The sequence below is a fragment of the Suncus etruscus genome, chromosome 10 (genome assembly GCF_024139225.1).
Source record: "Suncus etruscus isolate mSunEtr1 chromosome 10, mSunEtr1.pri.cur, whole genome shotgun sequence".
In the NCBI taxonomy this organism is placed as follows: Eukaryota; Metazoa; Chordata; class Mammalia; order Eulipotyphla; family Soricidae; genus Suncus; species Suncus etruscus.
In genome coordinates this window covers 63,948,554-63,955,990 of record NC_064857.1, presented here as the reverse complement: position 1 = coordinate 63,955,990, position 7,437 = coordinate 63,948,554, and positions in this window count along the sequence as shown.

The following is a 7,437-nucleotide window of genomic DNA, read 5'->3' as shown; positions in this document are numbered from 1 at the left end:
CTCATTTGCCCCCTGGACTGCTAGTGTAACTCCTCCCCTCTGTGTATAGCTTGTTGTAGACTGGGTAATATTCTTGTTGTTGTTGACTTCGGGTTTTTAAAGTCTGATCATTTTTTATTTCTATTCAATGTTCATATGATTGTTTGGTCCTGGTACCCCCCCTATTTTATTTTCCCCCTCAATTCATGAGGAAGAACAAGATGATTCAAGTTATGAAAACTGGGAGGATTCCATCTTGAGATTATAAATATCAATTGCACTAATCATTGACTAAGTCCAGCCTATGATATGCCAACTTTTCTCAAGTGAATAGTATCAGAATTTAACTAGTAGAAACATTTTTTGGGGGGAAGGAAATACTATAATATGGAAAACGCTGCATAATCTTACTAAAGTACAATACTGGGAATCTGAGATCTATCAGTCTCAGAGTAAGATGTATAATTTGACTTCAAAGTTGAGCAAAAAATGTTTCATTTCTCGATCATCTCATCCTTGGCAGGACCTAGGAGTTCACTTAACTGCCATGAAATACCCTGAGTGAGGAGAAAAACAGGATTAAGATTTGGCCAAAACTAGAAAACAGTATTTTTCCAGATTAGATGTATGACAAATTAGTTTGGCCAATAGTTTATAACATAAAGAGAAGAGGCTGAAGCAGTGGTGCAAATGGTAGGGAATCTGCCCTGTGTGCGCTAGAATAGGATGAACCAGACTGTGATTCAATCCCCAGAGTCCCATATGATCTCCCAAGCTAGGAGCAATTTCTGAGCACATAGCCAGGAGTAACCTCTGAGCATCACTGGGTGTGGCTGAAAAACTAACCAACCAACCAATCCAACCAACAAACAAACAAACAAAAAAGAGAGAGAAAAGTATAGAGTCTGAAGAGGCTTTATTCTTTCTAGAAAGAAGCCTAGAGACCAGCATTTGTATGACATTAGAAAAATATGGTTCTTTGTTGAGTTTCCAAGGACTACAAAAAGCGGGCAAGTTTACTCCTGGCACGGGTAAAGGGGGGCGGGTATTGTTTTTATGCTGAAACCCAACCACAAACTTGTTTGTAATCATGTTGCTTAAATAAAGATTTATATATTTAAAAAGATGAAAAAGAGAAAAGGGGCTGGAGTGATAGCACAGCGGTAGGGTGTTTGTCTTGCATGCAACCAACCCAGGACGGATCTGGTTTCAATCTCTGGCATCCCATATGATCCCCCAAACCAAGAGCAATTTCTGAGTTCATAGCCAGGAATATCCCCTGACTGTGACCAGGTGTGGCCCCAAACCCCCCAAAAATGTATATGTTTAACTTTGCAGAAAAACGGATTTATTTTATATAACACACAAAAATATGACTTTCAAAAATCTTGCTTAAAGATCTCTCTGTAACTTTTAATAAATGGATGCAGATTCACCATCAAAAAAAAAAAAAAGAAACGAAAGAAAAGAAAACACTCCTGGCAGGTTTGGGAGACCATCTGGCATGCTGGAATCAAACATGGGTTTATTCTGGATCAGTCACGTGCAAAACAAAGGCCCTACCACTCTATCTCCTACCTCTGTAATCTCCCTGGTTCTCATTATTTGATTGAACAATAATCTGTTTTTACCTAATGTCAGACTGTTTGAATTGATATTGTTGTACAATATTGAGGCCAGAAAGCATGATGCTTCTATTCTAATTATTTTGTTTAAGAATTATTCAGGCAACCATTTTCTTGCCTAAGATTTATAGTAATGTCTCCTTTGTATGGTAACTTTTATCATTCTGTATCCAATCTAAAGCAATGGATTATGCAAATGGGAAGATATTTTATGAAAAGAAAACTTAGTACACTTACTAAACATAGTATTAGGTATATGCCTGTGCATATGTAAACTATGTACTATATGCTATTATTAATAGAAATAATAGTGTTCATAGAAGTCACATAAAAATGTAATAAATGGAGGACTTAAATCTAGAAATGAACAGGATATCATAACCGAACTATAGATGTAGGCGAAGAAGCAGAGTTATACTTTAATATAATTTTGTGGCTATTGGATTTATTTCCTGCCAAGAAAATGTCCTTTCCTACTAAATTTATTAAATGATTGTCACAGTTGGAGGCAATTTGTAAATTGCAAATACCCCTCAGAAATATAACACCTTGTGTTAATTATAAACAAAAAAAGAATGTAAGCACATACAAATATAAACAACTTGAGTTACAGTAGACAGTTAAATACAACAAAATAAAATAGAGCAGAATGATATGAAGTTTGCAATGATATTTTTTCAATCTGCAATATGTAATTTGGTTTCTTTATATACTATCTATCACACATTTTTTCATTTTCAAAATCTTTATTATTTTTATATTATACATTTTAATAGGCTATACAATCAAGGAAATGGTGTTAATGTGTATTGATTTGTACCTTTCTTTTTCTATCCTTTTTATCATTCTCAACTTGACAGCTTTACATTTAATCACTAACAAGTCATTATAGAATCAGATGGGCACCTCATGGGAATGATGGCACCAGATATTCTCTGATTAAATACTTATTTACATATTTGAAATCAAGAGAAATAGAACATATAATAATTTCTATATATAGATTAGCATAATATATTTTCTTGATGGTGACTTTCAAGTCTCTAATACTTTGGGAAAGGTGTTCCATTTTGGAACCACATACAGTCAGGTTTGGAATATGTAATTTGATATTTTTACTCTGAGGGTTTTCTCCTCTAGCTTTTCTTTCTCATATTTTCTACTATAAGTAAAGCTATTTGATCTAAAAGTATACTTAGAGGGAAAAGTCAGCTCCAATAATTGAGTTCTCAGGATAAGAGAATCAACACTAGAAAACACTTACATGAAAATAAATTCTATAAAATTGTAACATTTTTTCTTTACTATAGGCAAAATTCATAGAAAGAAATTTGAAGATTAGAAGTGTGACCATTTCAGTTGCCAACAGTATACTAATTAATTGCTTTCAAAATTAATCTTTTCTCATGGTCTCTATTTTTTTTCTTTACATATACATTTCAAACAGTTCCTATGCATGTTTATTCAATTTGTAGAACATAATTAGTTCATTACTAATAAATATATTATAATCAACTAATTTGATCCATCAATATACAGAAATGCTTTATTTTTGAAACATAAGCACCTAATATATTAAGACGTATTTAAAAATAGCCAAATAATTATGACTAATTTACTGATATGAAAGACATTTCAGCTTATACTTAAAGAAAATGCATTTAAGGAGCATAATAACCCCTTAGATGCTGTATTCACATAATAAAAACTAAGAGGCTGGCCAGAAAAAGCAATGTGCAGGGCTCTTGGCTTACATGAAGCTGACCTGGATTAAATCCTGATACTCCAAAAGGCCTCAATGAACTAACAAGAATTATCCCTGTAGACGAAACCCAGGAGTAAGACTAATAAACTGGTGTAACCCCAAAATAAAGACAACACACACAAAAACCAAAATTATACAAAAATATAACTGAAAGAGTAGCTGGCATAAGTAAGGGTTCAGTAAATATTTGGGTGTTCATTGAATGATGAGAAAGGACAACTTAAGTCTATGGCATGAAGGTCTTCTAAGTAAGAGGAAGATCAGATGCAATTAGACAGATTTATATCAGGTTAAAATATGATGGCTCTATAATGTATTGTTTTTTAAAAAATATTGTCCTATTCTGTTTGGGATGCAACAAAAAATATCTAAAACAAACTGCTCTCTGACTCCAGATGTGGCTTTGCTTATGGATCCCCATTTTAGATGGGTTCTAGAGAATAAACTCTTGCCTTTCTCACACAAGTCTTTTCATGTGTAGGATCATGGTGATAGAAAAACTGGAGTCTTTTTTCTTTTAGATGAAAATAATTTCAATTCCAGAGAGGTAGTATTGTTGGAAAAGTAATGTCTTGCATGCTGCTAACCCATGTTCCATCCCTGATACCAAATATGGTATATTGAGCCCTTTTGGGAATGATTTCTGAGCACAGAGTCTAGAGGAAGTCCTGAGAACCAATCACATGTTGTGGCCACCACAATTTAAAGACCAAAGAGGTAGCACAGGGATTAAGAATCATGTCTTGCAAAAGTCAATTGTAGTTCAATATTTGGCATTGCACCAGCATCATCAGGAATGATTCCTGAGCACAGAAGCTAATTAAACTTTGAGCATTATCAGATATTACTGAAACAACATGATAAGATTTCAGAGACCCCAGGTGGATTTTAAAAGCAATACATAGATAGATAGATAGATAGATAGATAGATAGATAGATAGATAGATAGATGACAGATATGATTTTCTGTTCTGCTTGTCAAGTTTCATCTCTTCCCCTGCCTCTCTGGTTCTTAATCATTGAAACAACTCAATTTTGAAGAGGAAATGGGAGGGAGGACAAAAATGGAGGTATAGGGAAGACAATCTGGTGATGGGAATCCCCCTTGATTTTATGTAAATATGTACCTAAAATAATATTGTCAACAATATGTAAGCCACGATGATCAAAATAAAAATTATATTAAAAAAAGATAAAATGACAAAATTCAAGCAAATACTTCATACAGCAACATTCTATTTGGGAAAACAAAGGGTCATGGAAATAGAGACTTTTTTTTCCTTGTTCTCTTAATACTTTTATTTTAATTAGGCCATGAGGATATTATTTTGAGGGTTATTTTCTAAACATTATGCATTGCCCCAATGAATTAAATATTCAACTATCTCATACCCTCTCACCCAATTAAGATTCAAGTGTGCAGAGTTTAGATGCCTGAGTGATGCTCAAAGCAGATAATAACATACTCAATACTGGTTTTTATACTTCAAGGCTCTGATATATAGAAAATTGGACATATCAATATTACATAAGACTGAAGAAAATGGTTTCTTAGAGACACTGATGATGCATATGCATTTGTATTTCTAAAGATTCAGAGTAAAAGTATAGGTCGTTTTCCATCTCCTATCTGATGAGGCACGTGTAAGTTTGAATAGAAGGAGCAGCTATCTCTTCCTCCTATATAAATACTCGGGTGTTTTTTTTTTTTTCCTACATGCCCTAAATTTCTCAACTGTCACCCTTAGGGGTAATACTTAATAATCGCATGGCACCTTGCACTTATGGTTTGCTTGTGAGTATGTGTATCCCAGACAATATTGAAAAATGTGCATATTTAACATCTAACAATATGGAATCAAGAGTGAAAGGACAATGTATTGAATTTAGTGATGAAAATGATCTTGAGTATGAGACATTTTCTTAGTGGCTTTAGAGTTAGAAGGAGGAGTCTAAATACTATTCAGTAGATAAATGGGCTTAGAAAGATGGAAGGAAATTGATTATTAGATCATTAGCTTTTATATATTCTCTTCATCAAAAATCAATCCAGCCAAGTATACCCTTGTGGTCTTCGATGTCTCTTTTTCTGTTTCACTTTCAATTTGCCTCTCACTTTATAATAGAAAGGCAATAAAAATTCTGTCAGATCTCCTAATGGCACTTAACTCTCTAGAGACAAAAACTTCAAATACATATAAAAAATGTATGAATTTATTGTAAATATGTCTACCCAAATTTCAAGTTCGTTGGAGTAAAAAAAAATGGAGTTTATAACATTAATGATACTGCCTTAGTTTTTGTAAGTGGCAAACTTATATTAACTTTCTCCCTACTTCTCTTTCTTCCTCTTTTCATTCCTTCCTCCCATGCTTCCCTCCTTTATTACTTCTATTTTTTTTGTTAACATTGTTCAACAATTTTTCATTCTTTAGTTTTCAGAGTATACATGGAAGTACGTAGAGTATGTAATAGTAGTAGGAGAGTATGTAGAGGGTATCATTAAAACACTAAGAATTATAATAATTTAAATTTTGAAAACACTGTACTAAAGCCTGATAAATTTATTGATGAGCAATTTTTTCTAAAATGGAGTTTAATAATTTAACATATTTACCCAAATATTTTAATACATTGGCTAGCACATGTGACTAGCACAGAACTTAGGATATTTGTCTTACATGCAATCAATCCAGTTTTAATCTGAGAATCCCATATGGTGCCCAGGCACTTCTAGCAGTGATTCCTGAGCAGAGTCAGGAGGAACAAAAAAGAAATCCTGCATACAGACAGTATAATTATGCCATAAACTATTTCCTTTGTATCTGTGTTACCAGGTGTGGCCCAAAACAAAACAAAAGATTTGGGCATAGAAATCTATTTTGAATTCTCTGGCTAAAATGTATGGTATTTTATATTTGAAACTGCTGCTGTATTTTTTAAAAGTTGAATATATATAGCTATTTATTTTTTCAACACTAAACTGTGTATCAAGCTTCTATTTGCATATTGACATCTCAATCTCATTGTAACTCTATCTGAAGACAATGTATTTTGCAAAAATGAAGGTTAAAAGATCTCATCAATAGGGGGCCCTAATCTCAGAAGTTTATGCCTTGAGGTGTATTTTCTTGTGTGCCAACAGAAATGTCAGTTCAAGCCAAGAAGGCTCTGAATAAAGACTGATGAGAGAAGGACTTTACCTAGTACCTTGTAGCTTTTAACATGGTAGGAAAAATAAAATCTGTAATATAGCCCATGGTAAATGATGAGTTTACGATAAATTGAGCTGGTGAAGACAGATAGTAATACCATACTGAGTGATACTAAATATTACCATGCTAGCTGCTTCTGATTTTGTGAAGTAGACACAGTTACATGTTCATTATGCTGCATTCCTTGAAGGCATAATGCTGCACAGATTCTACCCTCAGATCTAAATGGTAGTAGATGCTTGGGATCTCAATTGTATTTCCAACTTACGGAGGATGATGTACTTGTTCTTTGGAACCTAACTGATGCTGTTTTTCTATTGTGGTCGATCTCCCAACATCCACTTCATAGATAATTGAATGCAAGAATCATGATATTTTCTAACCTGGTAAAGTAATCTTCCAGAATCTCCTTGGCACTTTAGAACATCATGGAAGGAAATCATAGACCCCCATCTCAGGGAAAAAGCTGTATCATACATATCACACATGATCACACAAATGAATAACTGCATGCAAATCAATAAGTTTAGATAGAGTAGATTATCTGTAGCATTTGTGCTATAATTGTCATAGACTAAGCCTTAGAAAATGTATATTAAAATATGTCAGAACACCAATACCCTGGGCAGCAACACAGGCCAGAAACAAATAGTATCCATATATATAATCTTTATAGGACTGGAGAGATTGGTGTAGGAGTTAAAGCAGTTGCCTTCCATGCAGCTGAGCCCAGTTCAACACCCCAGTACAAATTTTGCCCACCCTAAGTAAGCTCTGCCAGGGAGTGATTCCTGAGAGCAAAGAGATCAGTTAAACCCTGAGAATATTTCAATATAGCCCCTCTTTCTCTTAA